Source organism: Fukomys damarensis, unplaced genomic scaffold, assembly GCF_012274545.1.
Source record: "Fukomys damarensis isolate Sample0158 unplaced genomic scaffold, DMR_v1.0_HiC HiC_scaffold_37, whole genome shotgun sequence".
Lineage (NCBI taxonomy): Eukaryota > Metazoa > Chordata > Mammalia > Rodentia > Bathyergidae > Fukomys > Fukomys damarensis.
The window spans coordinates 53,746,688-53,773,212 of record NW_022900949.1 but is presented as its reverse complement, the minus strand read 5'-3'; the positions used below and the strand labels follow the sequence as shown (position 1 = coordinate 53,773,212).

General features: G+C 40.9%; 1 long non-coding RNA gene across 6 annotated transcripts in view; it reads left to right on the top strand.

The window, feature by feature from the left end:
* Nucleotides 1–91: 91 nt before the first annotated feature.
* Nucleotides 92–26,525, top strand: part of LOC104851054 — a 236,978-nt gene continuing 210,544 nt past the window's right edge. For 5 of the 6 annotated variants that reach the window (XR_004515488.1, XR_004515489.1, XR_004515491.1 and 2 more), the window contains exons 1-2: nt 92–527; nt 22,012–22,164. This is a non-coding gene — a long non-coding RNA (uncharacterized LOC104851054). The remainder of the gene's footprint in view (nt 528–22,011; nt 22,165–26,525) is intronic. The other variant, XR_004515490.1, reaches the window with a different exon arrangement.

The window sequence follows — 26,525 nt, the reverse complement described above, 5'->3', positions numbered from 1 at the left end:
CGTCAGGAGTCTGGGGCCCCTACATAAACAGAGGCTCCCATTGGTCCGAGCTCCGTGGCGTCACGAGGCCGCACGCACCTTTCACGTGATCGTCAAGGGGTTTCTCAAGGAAAAGGGCAGGAGCGTGCCTAGGGTAGTAGGTCGTTACGCCCTCGCACCTAACCCCGTAAACGGCAAGGCTGCTGCGCGCTCCCGCGGGCCCAAGGAGCCCCAGTGCCTCGGCACCTGGGACGGGAAAAACCGCTGGGGCTGAAGTCCACAGGCGGACTACTTGGGAAAAAAAATCAAACATATGGCCAACCTTTCCACTTCCTGAAATCAACGTGAGAGTAACATCCATACTGCGCTTTGTGCGAGTGCTCCTGTGCGGTACCACAAACACTAAGGTGTTACAAACGATCCTTCTAGAAGCGGAAAATCGGCATCTACAGGAAGAGTGAAGAAATCATGGAACTTTCTTACTATGGAATATTGTGCGGTCCTAACGGGATGAAGTAGGTAGAGATGGGAAAGAACTTCAAGGTGTAGTAAGTAAAGCATTAAATGGGAAAGTTCACTGTAGAAAGAATAAACTGGCCATTTGTTCGTCCTACATCAGCAGATGTTTCTTACAAGTACTATACATACATAGCAGGATCAAAGACTGCAGGAAAAAAAGTATTTTTCTTTTTCCAGAGCATGATGGTTAAATATTAATTTTGTTAATTAGTAATTATTTTTAAAATGCAGACAAGTCCAGAAAATGAGACCTATATGTTCATCGTCCCGACTGAACAAATTTTAGTATTTCTATCTCCATATGCACATAACTCCTTTTTCATCTGCAGGGCCCTTATGGCCCTCTCCAAACAGGCAGAATTCTCCATGGCCTACCTTCCTTTCCTCCCAGACCCACCTCCTTCATGAAGTCTCTCAATTTCCTTCATTCTGTGTTCTTCATTTGCTTCCAAATTCCTACAAAACATACAAATTGCAAGGTTTCATTCACTCCACAGAAGAGAATCAAAAGTGTGAAATTAAACACCTACCGAAGCGCTATGTAAGTGCTAGCTGTAATTATTGTTGGTTTTTTTTTACTGTCTTTTTAAATGCTTTTAAAAAGATGGGACCTTGCTGTATTGCCTAGGCAATTCCTAGGCTCAAGTGATCCTCTGACCCCGCCTCCCCAGGAACTGGGACAATAATCCAATTCCATTGCATCTGCTGGCCTTGTATTTTTAGTAACAAAAATGAAAGCTGATATTTCTTGAGCACTCACTAAGATTCCGAAGTTAGAGCTAAATGCTTTATAACATCATTTCATAATTAGTCCCTGAGGTAGGTATTATGCTTCTAATTTCATATGATAAAACATTTAGAATAAATAAGTGCCTTGTCCAAGGTTACCTGGTCTATCCTGGAGGAGCTTGGATTTGAGTCCAGTAGAGTTGACTCCAGAGCCTCAATTGGTAAAGTAATAGCTGCCCTTTAGAGGAGGAAAATTTGGCAAAAACAGAAAAGTAGAAGCAAATCAAAACCCCTGGCTGTTGCCAAAAACCGTTGTATTAATAATCAAGGGGTATTTTTCTCATGGATAACAGCTTTATTGGGATTCATGTGATAACTCTCTACCTTTGAGGAATTACCAATTTTTTCCAAAGTAGCCCTACCATTTTAAGAACATTCCACTTAATACCTATAGCTCAGTGTTTTTGGTGTAGGGATTGCCATAGCGATTACATTGAATAACGTTTTTTCAAACTGGTAAAGCGGGAACCAGAGTTCTTATGTACAGTAATAATTATTCCCATGAGCAATGACAGTCCCTAATGTGGTCATGTTTTTTGCTTTTCTTTCTTTCTTTCTTTCTTTCTTTTTTTTTTTTTTTCTTGGTACTGGGATCAAACTTGGGACCTTGCACTTGCAAGGTCCCTTGCAAAATCCCTGGCCCAATGTGGCTATTTCCTGTGACCATCATTCAGATGCCACCTGGAAGTGGACTCTGCTCCTGCAGGTTCCGTCTGGTGCTCCATGGGAGCCGCCCTGTCAGGTGAGGCTGCTGAAGGCCTCACTGAGGTTGGAGGGTTAAATTGGCTGTCTGTTTATTGAGGTTCTACAGCACTGTTCTCTGCCTGCTCTTTTATAACCTTTCCTCATTCCTCTTGTCTAGAGCACATTTTTAAGTGATTCCTTAAAGATAAACCTTTGCCCCTTGGACAAATAAGCTTCTACATACTTTTTCCAGGAGAATTACTTGGGTGAGACTGATATCAAACTTTTTCAAGATTCATCTGGTGTTACCCTTCCCTGTTGTTTTGGAGAGGACTTCTGGGAGTTGTAGTTTCTCAGTGAAGACGGAAAGAAACTGACCCTCATCAGGGTGGTTGCAACTCAATACCTGCCTCAGAACACACAAAACCAAATAAGCTGATTGTAAAATAAAGGGGGCTCTTTCTCAATTGGTACTGGTTTCTAATTTTAATTGCTAAAGGGCTGGAGAAAATTCTCAGTATCTGTAAAGGGATGGGAGTTGCATCAGGGTTTAGATGGACTGATGTCATATTGTCCATTGCCTCTGTGAGTCTTGTAGGTCCAGAAGTTTTCTATAGGCTTTAAGTCCTTGATTGGCAACATCAGTTTTAAATATTTAGTGGTCTTCTTGTTGTTTAATCTGTGTCTTCTTAGCTTTGCTTGTGGGAGTTTGCTTACATTCTCTTGGCCAGTTGCCATTTGATTTAATCTTACTTTTAATAATAAGTCATAAATCCAAATACTGAGGGGGATGGGGTAAAAATTAAAATTCTTTTGTGAGCCTTTCTTCTTGTGCACTCCTCGGCAGAAACCATTGTGAAGAATTGTGTGAATGTTCTGTTTATTTCGTGCCACGATGATGACAGTCTGAAAGGGTGTCAGATTATGCAGCATTTTCTAATGGCCAGGTATTGATTTTGTTTTTTAAATTAAAAAAGATTTGCTGAGTTTTAATTGCCATACAATGAAATGTACGTATTTGAAGTATACAATTTGATATGTTTTGACAGATGTATATACCTGGAAACCATTACCATACTCAAAGTGATTGAAATATCCACCACTACCTTCCCTTTAGAAATATCTCCTCATACCCTTTTGTAATATTTCCAGTTGTTTTTGACCTCCCAGGCAATTGCTATTTGCTTGGTCACCATGGATTCTTTTGCATTATTTAAAGAGTTTTGTTAAATTAAAAGAAAATGTCCTTTTTTCCCCTTTGGTTTGTTTAGCATAATTATTTTGAGATTTATTTATGCAGTTCTACAAATCAATGGTTCATTCTTCCTTTTGTGATGGATTATTAGGTTGTGCATAGCATTTGGTTACAACATATAAAGCCACTGTAGACATTGACGGGCACCATTGTAAGGAAACATTTTACAGATGAGGAAAGTGACATGCAGAATGACTAGGGGATTCATGGAGCTACCCCAACTAGTAAGGAGCTGAACTGGAAATCTAAGTAGTCTGGCTCCAAAGTCTGTACTGTTACCCTGTCTCTGTACTCAATACTTTTGACTTTTTTTTTTAATTTACAGAGAATATAAGCTATAATCCCCCACCCACACAAAATAAAAACCCAGGAATTTTTGAAGGGACATCAAAAGATAAGGTGCTAGAGATGACAAAGTAAGCACTTACATCAGAGCCACAGATGGAAAAAATCACAGGGCAGTTGCTCTGATTGAACTGCCACGCCTGTCAGCCACTCTGATCCACATTTTCAGTAATGACTAATGGGTCATTAGATATGTACACTAACGATAAGCATACAGAGACAGCCCTGGAGATAGAGAAGGAGCTGTACTTGCAAAATTTCCTCATAGAAATTAACATTATTCTTGTGGAAAACATTGTATCTCTCAGGGCCTGATTCAGGAGAGCCTCCCAGGATCCATGGAAAATGGCCAAAAATTACAAAAAAACCCAAACAAACCTGTTTTCTACTTCCTAGAAGAGGGGTAGTAGAAGGGTAAGAAGGTGTTATGAAGATAAGCGTACATTTCATTCAGATAAAGGTGTAATATACTTTTTTTTTTTTTGGGGCCTGGCACCTCAGTACTGTGCTAATCCAGTGTAGCACCTTGTTTCCCAAGAAGTATCGAAGGTACTACCCTGCCTAAAGTGCTCACCCAGGGTGTCTACTTACTTGTTGGCATTTGTATTTTGCTTTTAAACATTGATTCTTCATTATTGAAAAATAAAACATTCCAACAACTCAATTCAGAAATGGACAAGGAACTTGAATGACATGTATCTAAAGAAGTTATAAAAATGTCAGTAAGCCCATAAAAAGATGCTTAATATTGTTAATCACTTGGGCTATGTAAATCAAAATCACAATGAGGTGCTACTTGAAAGCACATTCACAAAGATACTGTACAGCAGTGTTCATAGAAACATTCGTAATAGTCATAAGAGGGAACAACCCCTCCCCATATCTATCAGTAGGTAAATGGATAAGTAAGATATGACATGTATGTACAGTGGAATATTATTTAGCCTTAAGAAGGAAATTCTGACATATGCTACAGTGTGGTAAAAAAAAAAAACTAAAGCATTATGCTAAGTGAAATGGACCTGACCCAAAAGGACAGATATGTGATTCCACTTACATGAGAAACCTAGAATAACTTCATAAAGAAAGAAAGTAGAATAGTGGCTACTAGGGACTAGGGCAGCAGTGTGGGACTGGAGAGCTATTGTTTAATGGGTACAAGTTTTAGTTAAGATAAAAGTTCAGAGGATGGAGAGGGGTGATGGTTAGATTATAATGTAAATGTACTCAGCGATACTATAGTATAGGCACAGTAGTAGTTAAGATATCACAATAAAAAATATAGTCAATGCACATGGTTTAAAAAAACCCAGATAAACATAGTATGTTACTAGTTACATAGTGAGTTACTTCTGGTTTGACATCAATGTTATGAGAAGTAGTACCAACAAATATTTGGTGAAGAATGTGATAGCCACTTTCTCTTACAGGCTTCCAGTTCCTTTGGACTTGGTAGAACTGTTTCTGTAGCTTTTCAGTTTCCAGCTGCCACTCCAGGCCAAGACCTCTTAGCCTACTTAATGGTTGAGTGAGTAGGAAGGAAATGGAAAACAGGAGTGGAGAGTCTTATTATACTTGGTGTTAGCATCCAAGATTAGGGCCTGTTATGATGTCCCCTCAAAGCCTCACGCGCTTTTGGGAGGTGATTAGATCATGGGGTGATATACTTATCAATGGATTAGTTCACTGATGAGTGACTAAATGTGACTTGGGTGGTGAAGCCAGGTCTGAGGAAGTGGTTCGCTGGAGGCATGGCCTGGAAGGGTCTATCCCCCTCCTCTTTCTCCCTTCATCTTGTTCTCTTGGCTTCCTGACTGCCATGCCGGAAACAAGCCCCCTCTGCCTTGCTCCTTTACCATGCCCTCCTGCCTTGGAGCTGGCCGACTTTGGACTGAAGTCTCTATAAACTATGAGCCAAAATAAACTTTCTCTCCTTAAGTTGTGTGTGTTGGGTTTTGGTATCCCAGCAACAAGAAAGTAACTAAGACAGTGCCCCAAAGGGAAAGTCCCACAACCCATAGTCAGAATCATTTTGGAAAAGGCTTTGTTTCCTCAAAGTACAAGTACTAAGTATTTTTTAGTAATAATTCTCTATGCCCCTCAGTTCTTAATTTTTTTTTCCAGGAAGTCAGTGGAATCACAGGTCATACTAAACAATTGGGTTTTCATCCTTTTGTTGATGGAAAATATATAAAATTGTCCTCACAGTTTTCCCATAATTTTATCTATGACCTTTATATCTAAATAAGATGCAGCCGGGGATTTAGGTCAGGAGTTTGGTGGCCTGCCTTGCAAGCACAAGGACCTGAGTTCAATCCCCGATACCAAAACAAACAAACAAACAAAAACAAAAACCAACTATAAATAAATAAATAAGATGGAGTAATAATCAGAAATAATATTAAAACCAAACAAAATATATAAACCTATGGCTTTTAAGACACTAAAAATCATGCAACTGGAGACTGATTCCTGAGAGATAGGAAACAATGTAGCCGTTTGATTGCTCTGGATTATTGCCTGGAGAGTTTCCAGGGAAAGAACAGGAAGATGGAAACCATTAGGATCTGGGAGACATCTTGTGTCAAAAATACACAAGGGAGACAAAGGCAGGGAGGTTTTATAGGCCAGAGCAGCAAAAACTCCAGATACTGGCACTTTTATCTTGAGTTTTTGGCTGAGTACTGATCAGAACATGGCATGTGAGGAAACTGCCTGAGGGAAATTTGAAGAATATCACCTCAAAGAATTAGATGTAATAGTATGTGGCCCTTACACAGGGTTTGGAATATGTTTTTTCTTGTCAGTTAAGATGGAAAGTCCCACCAATCGGGGGGGATTGGATAGAGTACTCAGGTCTTACCTCCCTTGTGGGGAAGAATGAGCTTTAAAATAAATACGGTCTGGTCCTGCCTAATAAATCTTAAAAGCATAGTGGCAAAAGGATTACAGTGTATGCAATTTAATGCATTCCAGAATGAAGCTAAAAAATACAGGAATACAAAAATGCTCAGAACCTGACTTGGTAAAATATACAATATTTTGCAAACAATCAAAATACTTGCAATATACTATTATAAATTTCTTATGTTATAAACCAAGTATGGTATTACTTGAAGATAACCTTTGATAAGGTAAAGATGTATACTATAAACCCTGAAGTACCTGTTAACATAAAATTATAGCTAATTAGCCAAAAAGGGGGGATAGGCCACACACACACACACACACACAGCCCAGATGAAACAAATAAAATACAAATATTAAGATGGTAAACTTAGACTTAACTATACCAACAATTACATTAAATGTAAATGACCTAAACACTTCAATTGAAAGGATGAGATAGACAAATTGGTCAAAAGAGGCAAGATTTAACTATATGTTGCAGGTTGTATGCCAGAAATCTTGGCCCTCATGGAATATATGTGCTTGGGCCCTCCCTCCCTCTTGGAAAAAATAAAAAATAAAAAAATAACCCTCCCAAAAATTTAGAGTTGACAATGTAACTCAGTGTCTTAGGGTTGAGTCCTGCACAATAAAAATTAAAAATAACGTAAACCACATTTTAAAACTCCAAATTTAAATATTGACAAGTATTATAAAAGCAAAAATACTGCAAAAGATATGCTACACTAATACTAGTCAGAAAGCCAGAGTGGCTATATTAACATATGACAAAGTATATTTCAGACCAAAGAATATTACTAGGGATAAAGAAAATAGTTTAATTACGGCAAGGAGCTAATTTATCAAAAGGATAGAATAATTCTAAATGCTTTCTCAATAACAGGGATACAAAAAACATGTAGCAAAAACTGATAGTGCTTCAAAGGAGAAGTAGACAAATCCAGAGTGAGATACTTTAATACCCTTGTCTAAATGACAAAGTAGACAGACAATCCAAAACGACTTGTTAACTTTGAACAATGCAATCAACCAACTTGTCCTAATGCAATGGAACACACCTCTCAACGACAGCAGAAAGCACATTTTTTCAGATGCACATAAACATTTACCAGATAATATTCTGAGCCATGGAGCATATCTGCAAACATTTAAGAGGATTCGAGTCACACCAGTTATGTTTTCTGAACACAATGGAATTAGAAACAAGAATTTTAACCAAAATATAGACTTGTTTCAGACTTGAATGTATCCACTACTTATTTAATTTGATTCCTATAAATTATGTGCATACTTGCACTTGTACGTGAGTAAAGACAGGATATATAAATGAAATTGAAGAAATTGCTAGATGTGTACAACTGAAGAAGTGATGAATTGGTAAAATTGTGAGTGTGAGTGAGAAGTATTGCACCATTGTTTGAGTTAATGGATAAATAAAAAGGCCTTGACAGTTATGCAGCTCACTTGTGTTCAGCTAATTCCTATCAACTGTGGATCAGACACATCGGTGGATGCTGCCACACGTATTCTCTCATTCCGTTTTTCACAACCAACTTATGAGGTTGAATTTATTTGTTTTTCCTACTTACTAATAACATGTAAGGCAGGGGAGAAGTGTGGGAGAGAGGGAAGAACGTTCGAGTCCCTTCACTTGGCACTCTAGCCTTTCATGGTGATGTCCCTGCCTCCCTCCCCTTTCCTCCCACCTTTCCTGCTGGCACAGGTGACTCCGGGTCGATGGCCCTTGGCCTTATCCTCGCTTACCCAGTTGTTCGAGTCTTCTGGCCTTTCACCCTTGCCACCCCTCTGGCTCCTCCCTGCCCTCAGATCTCTCACAGCTCTGCGGTGATCTCTCTACACCCTGAAGGGCAGGATTCCTGGCACACAACAGGCAGTGCACCTCCCCTGCTGAGACTCTCATTATTGTCTGTGGAGCCTCCTCAGTGCTTGGCGATGTGAACGTTCAGTATGTGTTATCCATGTGCCTTCACTGTGCCAAGGCACCATGCTAGTCAAGCAGCAAGAAAGCCAGTTCTTGCTCAGTTTACATTCTAGTGCAGAACAATATGCTGGTGAATGGATAAAATGTTGTTTTGTGAGATTTTACTATAAAAAAGCAAAAGGAAAGTGTTGTTTGAATTGAGTGGTTGGGGACAGCCCCTCTATGAGTATGACTTTTGTGTTTAGAACTGGGAATGATCAAAAGGAGTCAACCATATGAAGATGGTGATTTGTGTTTTCCAAGGCTGCCATAGCAAAGTACCACAGACTAAGTGGTTTAAGCACAGGAATTGTCTTGATAGTTCCGGAGGCCAGAAGAAGTCCAAGATCAAGGTATGCATAGGTTGAGTGTCTTGTCAGCCTCTTTCCTTGGCTTACAGATAGCCACTGTGACCTCATGCGGCTATTCCTTAGTGTGTATGTCTATGTCATAATCTCCTTTTATAAGGACGTCAGCTGGGTGTGGTGGTGCATGCCCATAATCCTAGCACTGAGGAGGCTGAGGCAGGAGAATTGCCATGAATTCAAGGCCTTGAATAACAAGACCCCATTTTAAAAAAAGACATCACTCATATGAGATAAGTGCCATCCTCATAAACTCATTTTACCTTGTGAGGGAAGGGGTCATAATTTACCCATCTCACCTTGTGGGGGAAGAGTGACGTATCAGGACTGAGGTCCATTTCCAGGAATAGCAGTCAGTACAAAGGTACTGATTGAGTTTAAGGAACAAAGGCAGCCAGTGGGCCCAGCACAAAATGAGCAGGATAAAGCTAGCCAGGGTCCAGCTCATGTAGACCCCTGTAGGTTATGGCAACAACTTTATTGCCATTGACATAAAAGGCCCTAGAGAGTTTAAGCAGAGATATGAAGACCCCATTTTATTTCTTTCTTTTTTTTTTCTCTCATTGAGTTTATTGGTACGTTTTAGGTACACAGTACAGTTACATTCATCATTGGGATCTTGTACCTTTACATGACAGGTCTTGGTTCTCATTTTTTCCCCTTGTGCCCGCCCTCCCTTCACCCTCTTGAAGACCCCATTTTCAATTCCCAAAGATCACTTTGGTGGAGTGTAGAAACTGGATGGAAGGAGACCAAGAGAGGAAACAAGAAATCTGCCAGGGGAGTATGGCTGGTGGTGACTTGCACACAGTGATCTTAGAGGAACAAATATTTTCTGTTGGATGATGGGAGGGTTAGGTGTGAGGAAAGTGTGGGTGGATGTGAAGGAAAAAGAAAGGGCACCGTACCTCTTATGAAAATACAATTTTCAACCAAATGCCTTACCATGTTTAGAAGGAGGCACTAGTCTCTGTTTTCCATGAGCAAGGTAACTCCAATGAGTCTGGGATGATTTTATTGAATAGGAAGCTCCATTCATCAAATCCCTTATGAATCAGCTACTTGCGTTTTTTGGAGCTTCATTTCCTCCTTGTAACAATTACCCATGGGGATCCCCACCATCACTGTAGAGATGAGAAACTAGAGGCACTGGTGAAACCACTAGTAAGCATCAAAGTTAGAGGTTTCACATGCCACTTTATCCCTGACACCTCTCAGTACATGTCCCCTACCCTGGGTACTCTCACCTGGGACTGCAGCCTTAAGTAGAGTTGCTAAAAGGGAACTTAATTGTATATTTTATTATAGTAATTTGTTCTTTGTGAAGTATTAATCATGAATCTTTGCTAACATCAAGCCTGTGCAACAGGAAGTAAGCTTGATTTATGTTTTTTTTTTTTTTTTGGTACAAGGGATTGAACTCAGGACCTTGTGCTTTTGAGGCAGGTGACTGCACCACTGAACTAAATCCCCAGCCCATGATTCTCAAAAACGTGGAAACTCCCCCAATTCTTGTTTCTGAGCTATATTCTGTCTCATGATCCCCTTTTTTGTCCCACAAGGCTAACCACTCTAGAAGACTCTGCCCAACTCTACCCTTCTGCCCTCCTAGCTATATCTGCCAACTTATTTTTGTGAGGAAAACAAAATACTGGAAAGAAAGGGAGGGAAATCTCCAGGGTGGTGAGAGCAGCAGTTGGTGATTATGGGGAAAGCAAGGTAATCCAAAGGAGTTGAAGTGTGGGGTGAGCAGAGGTTCATCTGAAAACCTCTCCCTGCCCAGACCACTGAACAGCCAGGTTCTTGACCTCCTGAGATGCCTTTCTGTGGGGTGAGAGAAGGCCACCCTCCACCCACAAATGCCTTTGCTGCTGGCCTGCGGGAATGTTAGCTTTGGACATCAAACAGCTAATCATTATTTTTACTTTACCCACAGCACACAATGCCACTCTCTCTTCAAGGAGGCCCAAGGCCTTTTTAAGGAATAGAGAGAAAGTTAGTGAGGAGGAGGGAGTGGCCAGTATTTCAGGCAGGTATCCAGTGATTTGTGAAGGTGGTACAATCTCAGTCCCTGAGCGTTTCCATCTTCAAAAAGCAAAAGGGCCTTTTCACCTGATGGAGAAAGAATATCTTTTTTGTGGGAAGGCATTCTGATTGAGGTAATTGGATTCTTGGCTTTAGGGAATGCCTGGTTTGAAGAAGCTCTCAGGTTATTGATATTTGTTCTCAAGCAATCCTAAATGTCCTTGAGAAATTCCAGCCCAAAGTGGTTACACAATAGCACTTTACAATAAACTCCATGATATGGTGAACACATACATAAAATGACTTGGATACCTTGTCACTTTTGGAGAACTGGTAGGTGATATTCAGACACTTCTTAGTTTTAAGTAACCAGACTTTGAGATACGTTGTTTTAAAAGTCAAACTCATATGGGAATTGGTTACAAAAGTGGCATTTCAAATCCATGGGAAAAGATGATTTAGTCAGTAAGTTAGTTTGGGATGACTGCATTATCTGATCTGTAAAAAAGCAATATAGTTGCATGTTGCTTAGTAATGGGGATATATTCTGAGAAATGTGTTGTGATTTCATTGTTATATGAACATCATGAAGTATACTTACACAAAATAAAATGTATATGACATCAATATACAGTATTCCATGGGATTGAAATGTCATTATGTGATGCATGACTGTGGTTGGATTCTTCACTTCACTCCTTGGATCAAAATAAGTTTCAGATAGATCAGAGAATTAATTACAGAAAGTGCAGCCAAGGAAATAGAATAAGACAAGTCCAAAATGTACAAAGAGCTCTTAAAGCTCAGCAATAAGGAAAAAGCAACCTAATTAAAAAAATATTAACTAAAGACCTGACACTTTACCAAAGAAGATATACAGATGATAAGTATGTGAAACGATATTCAATATCATTTGTCACTAGGGAATTGCAAATTAAAACAATAGTGATGTACTGTTATACACAATGGCCAAAATAAAATGCTAGTAAAGATTAGGGCAACAGGAACTCTCATTGATAGTGAGATACAAAATGGCATAGTTGATCTGGAAGGCATTTTGGGAGTTTCTTATAAATTAAATGTACTTTTTCCATATGATTTAGCTCTGTTGTTTATTCAAATGAATTACAAACATGTTTTATTTCTTATTTGTTGTTTATTCAAATGTTATTTTATTTGTTGTTTAAATGAATTACAAACATGTAAAAACCTGTACATAGATATTTATGGTATATCTACTTGTCATTGCCCCAGTTTGGAAGCAAACAGATGTCCTTTATTAGGTGAATGGTTAAACCGTGGTACTTCCAGATAATAGAATATTATTCTGCGCTAAAAAGTAATGTATTATCAAGGCATGAAAATACATGGAGGAATCTTAAGTGTATATTACAAAGTGAAAAGTCAAATGAAAAGACTGTATACCGTGTGATTCCAAACATATGACATTGTGGAAAAACAAAACCATGAAGATAGTGAAAATAGCGGTTGCCGGGGTTGGGGGCAGGGAAGGATTAATAGGCAGACCACACTGACATTTTAGGGCACTGAAACTACTCTGTATAGTGGGTACATGTCATTGTTTGTTGACACTCATAGAACATACAACATCAAGGCGACCCTAATGTCAGCTCTGGACTTTGGGTGATGATAATGCATTAATGCAGGTTCATCACTTTTAACAAATGTGCTACTGGTGTGGGATGTTGAGAGTGTGGTAGGAGTACATGTGTGGGAAAAGGGTGTTCATGGGAACTCTGTTGTTTTTGTTGTGAATCTGAAACCACTCTAAAAATAAAATCTATTTAAAATTAATCCACAAGAAAACAAAGTGAGGACAAGCGGGTTTATTCGTAATAACCTAAAACTGGAAAACATCCAACAGGCAAATGGATAAAATCTAGAGTAATTTTATCTAACAATAAAAAAGATACAAATAACATGGATAAATATTTCAGATATTATGATCAGTGAAAGAACCCAATACAAAAAGCATACTGTACAATTCCCTATGATATTCTACAACAGGCTAATTTAATCCAAAAGTGGGGAGCAGATCAGTGGTCATCAGAGCATGAGGGGAGGGTGGTGTAGACTACAAGGAATGAATACTGGGGGTGCTGAACATACTCCTAATTTCAGTACTGATTACTTGGCTATAAATATTTTCTCAATATTTATTTAAGTATATACTTAAGGTGAGTACATTTTACTGCATATAAATTACACTTCAAAAAGTTATAAAAATGATACCATAAAACATTTATAAGAAAATCTAAGAGCTGATAGTGGTGGTGCACACCTGTAATCCCAGCACACAAGAGGCTGAGGCAGGATGATAACTGTGAGTTTGAGACCAGTTTAGGCAACATAGTGAGTTTGAGGCTGTCCTGTACTACATGGGAAGACCCTGTATCCTGAAAAAAGAAAAACTGAGGGACTTTACAGATATATAATTAATCATGGGCTGGGATTTAGCTCAGTGGTTCTGCCACCTGCCTTGCAAGTGCAAGGCCCTGAGTTCGATCTCTGGTACCCCCAAAAAACTAAATAAAAAGAATATATATAATTTGGGGATAAAAAAGGCTTTTCTAAATAAGCATAAAACCTAAATGGCATAAAAGAAAAGACTGATAAATTCAATTATAGAAAGAAATATGTGCAAAGTAAGAAAATAAGTGACAAACTAACAAAAATATTTGCAGCTGGCATTCTATTATTTTTAAGTACTCTGAATGAAGCAGGATATATATCCAAGTCTGTGTTGTCTCAGACCTGAGCTTGGTAAGAGAGAGGAGGATCCATGAGTCCGGAGACTGTGGGTGGGGATTGGAGTTGGGCCTGGTTCATCCTGAGGGCGTGGCCTGCGGGCGGGTACAATGGTTGGTAATTATAGGGCCTATAGTATTTGAGTAGCCCTCCTCTGGGATTGAGAGAGGCAACCATTTTAATTTAACATCACACTTGGGATTCAGACCACTAATGTGTTGCTGCTGCCACTGGTTATACTGACCTTATAGGCCTGAATTTATCATATTTGGGCCTGCTGATTAAGGTTAAATAGAAAGACTATGGAATCCAGGAGCATTTCTATTCTCTTATTCCCTAACTCTCTGGCTTGATCAAACTGTAGGAAAAATTTTTTTCCTCTGAGTTCTAATTAAATTTTTCCAAATCAAGTCTTAAAAAGAAACAGAATAGTCCTGTGCACAGATCCCTTTCCTTCCCTTATGCCCAAGAGTCTTCCAGAGGCATAGTTTCTGATTAACCAAAGCCTAGGCTAAGATTACACTTGCTAACCTGGCTGATCACACAACTGGCCTGGGCTCCTTTCCCTCAAGGCAGCTCTTTCTGGAGCCTAAATAAAGACAGTGTGGCTTCTAGGTCAAGGACGGTTGTGTTGGGCTTACATCCAGGCCTGGTTGGGTGCTGTATCATGTCCAGAGCTGGCTTCCTTATCTCAGGCCAGATTGTGAGCCTCACATCACCCCCTTCAGTCCACTTGGAATTATGTTTATTAAGTCAGGCAGCTTTGATGCCTGGCTTCTCTTAGGGAAAGTCCCTTTTTTGTGTACTTCAAAGTGCCCTTAGGCCAAATCACTGTTTTCCAGTTGCTTCCCTTCTTTTTTCGGTTGCTTTCTAGGGCTCTGAGCTCCTGAACAACCTTCTTCAACTTTCTGTGTATGTACTATGTGGCAAAAACTTAGCTAGATTAGCCCTGCTCTCAAATTGCTCACAGATTTGTTTGTGAAGAGACAAGTAGAAGGCCCTAATAAATCATGGCTGTGATAAAAGGAAGATGGTGTGGTAAAGGGCAGTGGGGTCCTAGAAGAGACAGAAGGTGCCCAGTAGAGGAGATCGGGGAGACAGGTAGAAGATAATACCCTGGGTGGAGGGAGCAGCCTATATGGAAATGGGAGACAGGAGAGATTTTGGACTTGGAGGTGGCAGAAATACCCATCTCGTTTTCCTCTGCTCAGCTATGTTTTTCAGGAGTTGCTCTTTTTTTTTTTTTTATTGTTAAGGTCCATCCTACCCTATGTGAGCTCTCCAAGATCTAACAGAAAATTTATCAGCTCAAAACATCAAACATTTATTGTCTTCTACCATTTCTGAGTCCAGGACTCTAGGGGCAACTTAGCTGTGTGGTTCTGGCTCAAGAACTGTCATGAGGTTGCAGTCAAGATGTCACCAGTGCCTGTTATCTTAAAGTTTGATTCAGATTGGAGAATTTGTTTCCAAGCTCTCTCGTGTGGCTGTCAGCAAGCTTCTGCTTTTCACCATGTGGCCTATCCCTCAGACCATCTTGATGTAACAAGGGAGGGAACTACACAAAAGTGTGAGTCCAGGAGGTGGGAATCCTTAGGGCCATCTTGGAGACTGGGTACCGCACGTTCTTTGGTTAAACTGAATTGTATCCCTGGTGATCGTATCATACTGACTTGTTTTGCACACATACATATTGCTTCACTGGGATCCATCTTTTTTACCTAAAGCCCATTAACAGTAGGTCAGGTCTCTTAGAGAGCTTACTTTCCTTGCCTCTTCCTACTTTGGGAGGGAGAGCCTTCCTCTTGGTCTCTCAGCTTCTGCTCTAGTTTGTAGGTATCTCTACTTCTCACCCCTTCTTGAGAGATTTAGGATACACTCTACATTAAAGGAACACAACTCAGCTAACAAACCATATCTACCTTCTGAAAGTCTAGGTATAGCCAAGGAAGATTCCTCCTCATTCTTTAGTTTTTTTTTTTTTTTTTAAGGTACCAGGGATTGAATTTGGGTCTTTGAGCTTGCAAGGCAGGCCACCGAACCGCTGAGCTAAATCCCCAGCCCTTAATCTTTAGTTTTACAGCTCTAAGATACTAAAATAATTTTCATAAGAGAAGAAGAAAAGTGTTTTTGTCCATCTCTGGGGGAGCTGGTAGAAAGAACATGTGCTTAGGTTGCTGAGAAACCTGATTCCGTCATTGGCCTACATCCTTAGCCTCTCTGAACTTTGGTTCCTTCATCTGTGAAATAGGTTATTCTGAAGATTAAATGAGACAGTTCATACAAAGCACTCGCTGGTACATAATAAGTTTTAAAAATTGGTACTTTAATTTTTCTACTAATTGTATTGGTTTTAGAAATACTGGTACCATTTTTCTTTCAAGGTCTAACATTATTTATATCTATTTAAATCCTTCCAAGAATCAAACCATCTCTGTTCTCTGAACCTGAAAAAAACACAATTTAGTATTTAGCTCCTATAATCTTACATTGCTTTCAATTTATTTCATGTATGTCATACTTATCTTCACATTTAGATTTTCAGTTTCTTAGAGCTAAGTACTATCTTTTCCTGAAGTACCTTTAATAATGCCCAATACAAGCCAGGGCATACGACAGTTACTCAGTAATTACTTCATACCAAACATTCTTGGGAATCTGTCTGAAAATAGATCCCCTGCTTTGCCCTCAGAATACTATTAAATAAGAATAAAAAGGGAAGGAAGAGAGACAGGGTACTAAGTATAAATAACATCAGGAATTTCTCTGCAGACAAAGTGTTATTTTACATTGATTCCAAATTAATTGCTAGAACCCCTAGTGCAGCTAGCAAACAGCAGGGAGGCTATCAAGAGACTGGATTTATTTCTTTAAAACAACGTGAATCTTGTCTTTGCAGAGGAAAATGGGCTCTCACCCTTCAAAATTCTGCCTAAAATATGTCAACCTAATATTAACCTGAAGATAAAATATAAATAGTTCGTCCTAAAAGACAGCACTGTTACTATTTTTAAAAAAATCCCGTCTGTTTCTTTGCATCAGTTGACAAAATGTTTATCAATGTGGAAACTATTTCACAATAGTGAAAGAATGGTTCCATTAAAACATCAGCTTTCTGGAATCTAGTGGTTGGCTACAAGTGTTATTTTAGGGTCTTTGTGATATGTATAAATACCTGTGTTGACAGCTCTAGGGACTTGTTACCAAATGTGAATAAAATTAGTCCTCATATAAAAAATGAACTGTAGGATTGATTCATTTGTGCACCCAGTCCTTGTATAGAGCCTGTCAGTAAAACTCACAGTATTTTCATTCTGTAGCACATTATATGTTGCTGGAAGATTCTATATAAGAATAATACTGCAGCAGCACTCTGGTAATGACCTTAGCAGTGGGTCATTTTGTGGATAGTTAAAGGAGTCCAAAGAAGGTTCTGCTTCCCAGAAAAGTTTCTACCTATAAATAAAAATGTGCAAGGGTTCCACTCACTGATTGCTTCCAAGAGTCACTGGCTGCTAGGTAAAGAAACTAATTTAGGGTCAAGTTGACCATTGAGTTTGTTGTTCTAGAAAGAGATACAAGCTGGCCATTAACTAGGAAGCTGGAGGTAGGAAGTCAGTGAGGGCCCAGAGAGTATGGTCCGTGAAGCCAGCATGGATGCTCAGGGAATCCTGTTGAAAAACATGGTTAGAGATGGTGACTCTCCAAGAGCATGACAGAGTCAGACAGGTAGGCAGTTTTAGAGAACAATACCAGTGTGACAGTTTCATATATGATCTTTTTTGTCCTTCCTCATGCCTTGCCTTGGGATTGCAGGTGGGTAAATGCAAAGGAGAAGAGGTATGTGGACATTTAAATCCTTACTCTTTGAAGATAGAAACTAAGGTAGAAACACAATCAGAAAGCAATCTCACTGTTCTTTTGCTGTCCTGGCTCTACTCTAGGAATCACCCTGCCCAAAAATGCTCAGTGCCCATTGGACCCTCGTGGCTAACTCCCTTTTCCATGCAAGAACTGGCTGCTGCATCTTCCTTGTGTTCCCAACAACCTCTCAGGAGGTGATGTGATAAAGGAAATTATCCTAGCCAATGTATAATAACAACTTTTTGTTCTGCATGGCCATGACTCTCCAGGGGTAGTCATTTGGACAGACCAGTGGGGAACACATCTGTGGAGGAGGTAGCACTGCTCAGGGTCTTCACCTGTCCCTGCTAATGATAATGGCATGAAGTCTTGGAGAACAAAGATCTAAGTTCGAGACTTGGCTCTCCCTTTCACCAGCTATAGTATCTCAGCCAAATCTTATACATTTCATTAAGCTTTACTTTCTTCTCTAAAGTGGGGCAGTAACTCTCCCAACCTTCAGAGTGTCATTGGTTGAAAGAATAGGTGAGTGTGCAAATGTGAAAAAAATTTTGGGAATTGGCCTCTTTCATTGTTGTTCTGGGGATTGAACCCAGGATCTTGTACATGCTAGGCAAGTACTTTACCACTGAAATACAAACCCAAGCCTTTAGCAAATATTGTAATATTGTGCATAGGCTAGCCTTGTCAAAATTTGGGGTTGGAGGTTAGGGTATTGTAGAGTCAAGTCCAAATAACCCCTTTGGTGTCTAGAGTTGAAGATAAATTTCAGATAACTGAACTCTGTGGTGCTCCCCTAACCCAAAGCCTGCCTCTCTACTGTTTAAAATGAGCCTCAGGACCTCTGAAGGACCTCTGAGACATTCTTTAATGACTTCTCCAGTCATGGGACCACATAATGGCAGGAAAGCAGGAATCCAGATGGATTCAGTGGGCAAGAAGCAAAGAACATGACCAGTGTTTTGTACCCTTTCTTTTCAGAGAAATGGCAGGGGGAAAGTTTAGTCTCTGCCTTTGACAGTTATGGAGAAGATTCATGAATAAATAACTGATGTCAATGCCAGGTCACGTTCCTTCAGCCCAACACAAATGTGTAGCACAGAACCTTATCCTAAGAGGCCTCCAGGAAAGCTTTGAGGGAGGCTCTTGCTGCCTTCCCTTAAAGATCAAGCTTGTTATGTAGATGCATCTTCTGAGATCAGAATTACGGGGAGAATCCAACGTGGAGTTTACCACTGGACATTGTTATGCTTTAGGTATAACGTGGCCCCAAAAACCTGGTGTGTTTGGAAGGTGATTTGATTATGGGGGAATATTGCTTTTTGGAGGTGGGGTCTGGTCTGAACAGTTAGGGGCATTAGGTAGGAGGTTATATGTCCCTTTGGGGCTCTTCCCTTCACTCTCTGCTTCCTGAGTACCATGAGTACTTCCTGAGTACTGATGTACCTGAGTGCCTGAGTACTCATAAGGTGAGCAGCTTTCCTTTGCCAGATCTTTCTACCAATGCCACCAACCGTGCAAGGATTGAAACTTCTAAAATGTGAGCCGAAATAAGCCTCTCTTTTTCTGTGTCCCAGTGATGAGAAAATGACTAAGACAGACCAAGTGGGATGTTCTCTGGGAAGCTGGATAATCTCACTAAGGGAGAGAGGACTTGGAAGCCCTTGACAAGATGAATATGTGAAACTGTGTTATGGTTTGGGTCTAGATGTCCCCCAAAGCCTCATGTGGTCACAGGCTTGATCTAGAGCGTGTGAAGCTGGAATTGATTCATGACGCAGTGCTAGGCTCAAGGGCACTAGGATTAAGGGTGCCCTAAGTAATCTGTGTAAGATAAAAAGGGCAGGAAGACACTGCTAACTCTCTTGTTATCTTTGTTGCCTTGTGTGCACCATGTTGTCTCTGTGCTGCGATGCTTATGTACCATCCTAGCTTCAGAGCCAGCTGATTATGGACTGAAACCTCTACAAACTGTAAGCCAAATAAACCCCTTCCTCTCTAACTTTGGGTATCTGGCATTTTCTGTCAGCAATGAGAGAAAAGTAACGAACACACTGTGGTTATTGATAAGTCTTGGAGAAAGTATACTGAGGGAGAGGGGGACTCCAACATGCAGTGTATACCAAAGGCAGGGCTGTGGGAGTGGAGTTTAAGAGAGCATTGTCCACAGATAACTTAAAACTAATGAAACTGAAAGTCTGCTGTCCATCATCATCAGTGCAGGCAATTCTGTATAATGTCAGGGATGAAGTTCTCCTTTCTGTGGGGCAGATGCTCCCATCCGTGGTATGCCGCCACCCATGTCCTCTTGTGCTTTGCCTCTTGCTTGAAGAATGACTTTCTGAATAGACACAGTCTCCAAGTGAGCTCTGACCAAATACTGGGCTTGTGCTTGCCAGAGACTTTTGAGCAGGATTGTAATATGGTGACCTTAGGAAAAAGGAACACAGGAGCTTCTAAGGTGCAAAGAGATTCTTGCTCAGCTGACCCAGTCATGCCTGAGCATCCCCCTAACATGTTCATTTACAGAGACAACAAAATTTCCTTTGTGCTTGAACTAGTTTGACTTAGGTTTTTGTTACTGGCGACAGAGAGTCCCAGTTATAGAAATAATACCATATCGATACCTACAGGCACAGGAAACTGCAAAAGCATCTGGTTGTATACAAGGTGGTCTGATTTTCACCTAGTGCCTGGTCTGGAGGTCATGGCTCTAGGTTTTTCTTGACTTTGCTGACCTCTGTCATTGCTGAGTAAGCATATGTACTGACAGGTCGTACAGATACCTTCTGTACACAATAGGTCTCCCTAGAAGTCTGCCTGGATCCCATCCAAGGCAAGTATTTGCAGAAATTCCCAAAGCACATACTTAAAGGGCTGAAGTGCAGAGATCTGTACTGTAAGGGCAGCTTTTGGGTGAGGTTCTAGAACGCTATAAAAGGAAATCACTGAATTTGAAAGCAGTTGAATTTGCGTTTAGGGGAAAAAGTAATTTTCTCTGTTTAAGCTTAGAATGAGACTTAGGTTAACACCATTTCACAAGGGAAAACGGAAAATAAAATTTTAGAAAAAAGTAGAACTTCTTTTAGTGTTTCTAATTTTTTTTGTGTGTCTACCTGACACAAATCATTATTTGACCCTGTGGCTTAAAATGCTTCCATTCTTTTTCCAAGCAGATCCTCTCTCCCTAATAGGAGGATGATTATAGCAGCTTTAGGCTAATATGATCCTCACAGCTCATGATCTCTTAATTTGAGGGCTCCTTTTTTACCCCTAGCGTCCTCCCAAAATGACTGTGAGCAGGCCAGCTTGGGTCACATGCTGTCCCTGAGCCAATCAGTACCCATGGGGGAAATAGGAGACTGGGACTGGCTTTGTAGGGTCTCTTGTCTACCCTGTGGGGTAAGAGGGAATGTCCTCCTTGACTGACAGCCAAGGAGTTATCCTGTGAGATTAATAGAATGCACTCTGGCTATGCTTATGAAGTATTTCCAGAGATGACTGGCATATAGGACAGCAAACTGATAAAAGATTCTCTGTTTGTAGGTAGAACCATCCAATAGGCTTGTAGCCTGTATAGAATAAAAGGGAAAGAAGAAAGAGGTTAGCGTGTTTTTTGGAAGCTCCATTCTGCTTGAATAGGTGCATCTTTTGCTGCTGCTGTGGACATCAGACTCCCGTTTATTCAGCCTTTCGATACAGACTCCTACCAGTGACTCACCAGGAAGCTTCTAAGCTTTTACCTTTGGCCTGGTGCTTCGTTCTTGATCCCTTTTGTTTTGTCACTTCCATCTTCTTGGGCTAAACAGCTACTGAGTCTTCTGGCTCTCCAGCATGGCTCTCTTACCATTTTATTCTCCTGTCTCTGATCCTGTAAGCCTAGTAAATCCCCTTGAATAGTTATACATTTTAGAAATAAATTCTGTTTCTCTAGAGAACTCTTAACTATACAGTTGGTTTGTTACACAGCTGTGAAAAACTGATACATTTCACCTTCAGGCTACTTCATGTGTGGCTAGCTTCTCCAAATTTCTCTCATACTGTTCCTTCCTTTGATCATTCTTCTGCAGCTCTACTGGCCTCCTTCTGTTCCTGAAATGTTCTCATCCCTTCCTTCCTCTAGGCCACTGATTCCTGTGACAGTTACATGCCAGGTTTTTATTTCTCAAGGCAAATTAAAATAACGTTCTTCTAAGTTCAACTGCCATTGAATAATCTTCTATGACTACCCCCTATTTATTTGTTTGTTTGTTTTGGTACTAGGGATTGAACTTGGGACCTTGTGCTTGAGAGGTAGGCAGCGGAACCACTGAGCTAAATCTCTGGTCCACTCTTTAATGTTGCCGCCATCACTGTTAGGATTTCTTTCCTCACTACAATTATCTTGTTTCTGCATTTATTTGTTTCGCTAGAACATAAACACTAGGAAGACAATGATTTAATCTGATTTATTTCTATTACGTGCCTAGGACCTTGTAATACCTAATTCATCATAGATGCTTAATGAAGTATATTTGTTCCTACAGTGGATGAATGAAAGAACACTTTCTATGGCAGCAGCCTGGGACCATGTCCTAGCCTTGCGGTGACCATCGTGTAGCTTTTGCAGACATCGTGTGAACTGGGACAGAACTGTGAGTTCTGAAAACGAAAAACCCTGACTATACCAGTCCTATAAGGTAGGCATCTTTTCATGCTTCTTTATTCTTTGCTCATTTCTATTTCGGTCCTTCTTGGCATTGTCTTCTTAGTATCCAAAGGTGCACTAGCTGTTCGGAGGGCAGTTAGGCCCAGGAGGTGCCCCAAATTTGGGCCAGAATGGTGAAGATACTGTCTACAGTCCCAAAGGAAGAGGACTTTAAGAAAATAGATGAGCCACAGAGGCTCCACTGGAAGTGCTTTCTTTACCGGGTCAAAATAAGAGGTTCTTGGTTTTTCTTTAATTTCATGAGGGAAGATGGCACTCTGAGTATTCAGAGAATATCCTTCATTCGTCATTAACATTTGTATGGCTTTGAAGATATTCAGGTTTTTGTTTTGTTACTGGAGATCAAACTTAGGACCTTGCACTTGCAAGGCAGGTGCAGTGCCACTGAGCTAAATCCCCGGCCCCTAAAACTTTATTGTTATTATTATTATTATTTTTTGTGGTGCTGGGGATTGATCTCAGAGCTTTGTGCAGGCAAAGCCCATGCTATACCATTAAGATGTATCGTCCAGCAAAGATACTCTGTTTTTTTTTTTGCTCTGGTTTTGTTTGTTTCTGAAACTACAAGGCAATGACATTTTCTGTGGTTGCCTGCCCAGCCCACACCCTCTTTTACCTCCACTCTGGGAAGGACCTGGAAGCCTCATTAGCATCACACAGCGCTGCTCTTTACCCACTCACTATTTTAGATTAGACAGATCTGAATCTCTGACTTATGCTGGGCCAATTCACATTCTCATTACTGAAGATGTACATTTGGGCCTGGAAGAGGTAAAGTTTTAAAAAATAAAAGTAAGCTAGAGTGGCCGCTTTTTGTCCAAGAGCTAGCATGGGGTCTCACTCCTTGTGTTTGTTTCCTAGCTTTACCAGGTCCCTTGAAAAGTTAGGCACCCTCTATAAGCCTGTTTCCTTATGTGTCCAATGTGAATAACAATAGCAGAATACAGTCCCCCTCTAAAACTCCTGGGGACATGGATTTGGAACTTAGAAGTTTTCCTATTTTAGAATCATGGAGTACTGTATAGTATGTATTATCTAACTCTCCTACCAGGACCTGAGTCAGACCTTGATTGTCAGACATTAATGTTTTTGCAGTGATTTGGTACACTTATGTGGAATAAGTACACAGATAGTCTTAAATTAGTTCAGATCAAAATTTTCTAGAAAAAAGAACTAAGCTGTTTGCTCTCTTCTAAAAGTTCTGGCCTTGTGGATGTGTGATTGTGGGCCTGTGGTAGGCACTGTCTCAGAGTGGTGCTACAAAGACACAATACACAGGCTAAACACAGAGCCTGACAGGAAGGGAGTACTCAATTAAAGATAAGCTGTTATCCTGTGCTCTTGGAAAAAGGGGTGGACATTGGTGAGCTGGGGCCACCATAGCAAAATATCATAGATGAGGCGCCTTAAATAGCAGATGTTTATTTCTTTCTGTTCTGGAGGGTGGGTGGGAAGTCCAAGATCAATGAGGAGCAAAACAGGTTTCCAGTGAGGGCTTTCTTTATAGCTTGCAGATAGCTGCCTTTTCACGAAGTGCTGACACTGGGGTAAGGGAGCAGGAGCATATGTATAGATGGTAAAGGGGTCACAGGGGAAAATGAGCATGGAGTGAAAGATAAAGAGAAACTAAGAGGTGCCTTGAATCCTGATGTTTTTTTCTCACTACTTGGAAGGATATCTTTGGCCAGGCTCGGCTGTCTTGGGGGACCTTGAGTTCTGAGAAATGTTACTGAAGTCTTTTGAAAGCAAAATCTTGGAGAACTGGACTTCATAGACTCTTAGTAAGAAATACTATTTCATCATTTTTCATCGTTTGTTAGGTGGAAAGAAAAAGAACAAAAACTCAAGTACAAAGACAAAATGGCATGTATTAGGGGCTGAGAATTTGGTGCTTACAGCATGGCACCTTGCTCTTTCTTTTTTTTTTCCTCAGTACCAAGGATCAAACTTGGGACCTTGTGCTTGCGAGGCAGGCAGGCCACTTGCTTCTTTAAGACAGAAGCACCTTAAGTGAGAAGGGACTAAATGAAGGTACAAATCCCAGGAGGGAATGGGGGCTGGTCACTGGTCGCTTGTCCTATGCCAACTACCTCAGGCAGCACATTCTATGTACTCCCCTCTCTTGTCTTTGGCAGCTCTTGGAAAAAGGGGTAGAAATTAGCTAGAGCTAATTACTCATGGGACTGTTTGTCTGCTGGCTAGATAAAGGTCCTGCAATCTCTCAAAACTAAACTACAGGTGGCCACCATCAGTGGGAGAGAGTTAGCACAGAAGATAAGGCATTGGCCTTTGTAGATTCAGAGCAGATTACTCAATGAGGAAGACAGAGTAGTCCCCCTTCCTCCCAGGGTAGCTGAAGGTAGCATAGGCATTAGGTGAAGAAAAGGGGCAAAAGGATTTCCAAAGTAGGTAGGTAGAAGCTTCCAAAGACAGACTTCCTTTAAATCACACTTGAACACATTTCATCTCTCCCCAGCTCCTGACCTGCAGCTCCTGCCAACTAGAGATTTCTTCTTAACAATCCATTTGAATTCTGGAAGCTGCTATTGCAAATGATCTCATCTCAGGGATAGCCTCTGGAGACTCAGAGAGTTTTTGAAGAACTGCTAATAATGGTTTATGTCTTCATTCATAGACATGGAATTTAATTTATTACCTCCTGAAAATTTTACACTGACTCCTCAGAGCTTCAGGCTCCCTGATAAAAAAATATGTACATACATCTCAAAGTGGAAAGCAGGGAATATAAGAAAAGAAACTCTTAGTTTAAGAAATACTATTTCATCATTTTTCATCATTTGTTAGGTGGAAAAAAAGAACAAAAACTCAAGTACTAAGACAAAATGGCATGTATTAATCAGGAAACAAGCCTTCTGAAAACAGCTGGAAAGGGCTGGAAATAGAAGAGTGAGGAATGGTTAGCTTTTTTTCTGGATGTGAATCTCAACTCTTCTCAACACCAGAAATGCACAATATTACTGTAGGGCATTAAGACAGGATAGCTTATTTATTAAATTGAGTTGAGAGAATCATAATTTCCTTTAAGCCTCTGAGCAAAGAGTTATGCATTGCAGCATTCAAAAACTAAACTCGGAGAAGCTACAGGGCAGAAAATAGTTGAATCAGAATGGGTTCTTGGCACACTGTGTGCAAAGACAGCCAGGGGAAGAGTGGGGAGAGTTTCTCATAGTTCACTCTCCACCTCTCAGATTCATTGTCTTCCCTGTTCGTGCCCCTGGGGTGAGACCTCCATGGACTCTAAGTCCACTACTTTCCCTCTGAGAGCCTCAGGCTGGGTTCAGCCAGTGGAAAACAACTAGCTGGGGATTGGAAGTCGGAAGGAGAGATAGGTCAGATTATTTATTACTTGCGCCTTCCTTCCTCACTGTGGTTCGTAGCCTCTGGACAGCGACTCCCAGGGTACCAGCCCATGCACCAGCATCATCCGCATCACTGTACTTGTTAAAATGCAAATTCTTGGCCCACCTCAGGCTCTAGCAATTACTACATCATACATTCCAGGTGGTTTTGATGCTTTCTAAATTCAGAGGGCCACATGGCCAATTCCTGGGGGACAAGTCCTCCTCCACCATCCCAGCTTGTACCGGACTCCAGTAATTCCATTTCCTTTAGGTGTAGGGGCAGGAGGGGTTTCTCAGCCTGGCTAGTAATTGAGTAGCGCACAACTCCTTAGTTGTTGTCCTACCCAGGCCTATTAATTCCTTTATTAAGGTCCCTTGAGTATGCTGCCTGTCTCCTGCAGGGGGAGCCTAATTGCTACACAGAGAGATCAAACACGGGGCCAAGGCTGGGAACCAGAGTGTCCAGGGAGAGCAGAGGCACAGTCAGAAAGTGATAGAACAGCAGGGAACACACAGGTGATGTCCCCACTGTGAACCAAGGTTTCACTCCTTAGTGCTCCCAGTGCCCTGAACTCTGTCAAGGGTGGGCCGATTCCTGTCCTTGTCAAGGAAACTCCTTTCACATCCTGCCTCCCAAGTCACCACACAGATACACTTTGAGCCACCAAATCACTGTGAGGTAGCAGCCTGTCGCAAGGGTGTGACACTGGGGGACTTGCATGCCACTTACAGGCTGAGCGATAACTGGGACAAGTTGCATGGCCTCTCTGAGCCTCAGGTTCTCTAGCCATACATAGGGCTATTAATGCCTCCTGGTTGCTGCATTGGAAGGTAATGAATGTAGAGAACCTTGCACTGCACAAACATGAGAACAATCCTGTTTGAAACAATCCTCATCCTCACCTAGGCTAATTCTCACTCTGCTCACACTGTGCCTTGGCCTCAGCTGCTCAGGCAGAGTTCATTTCTG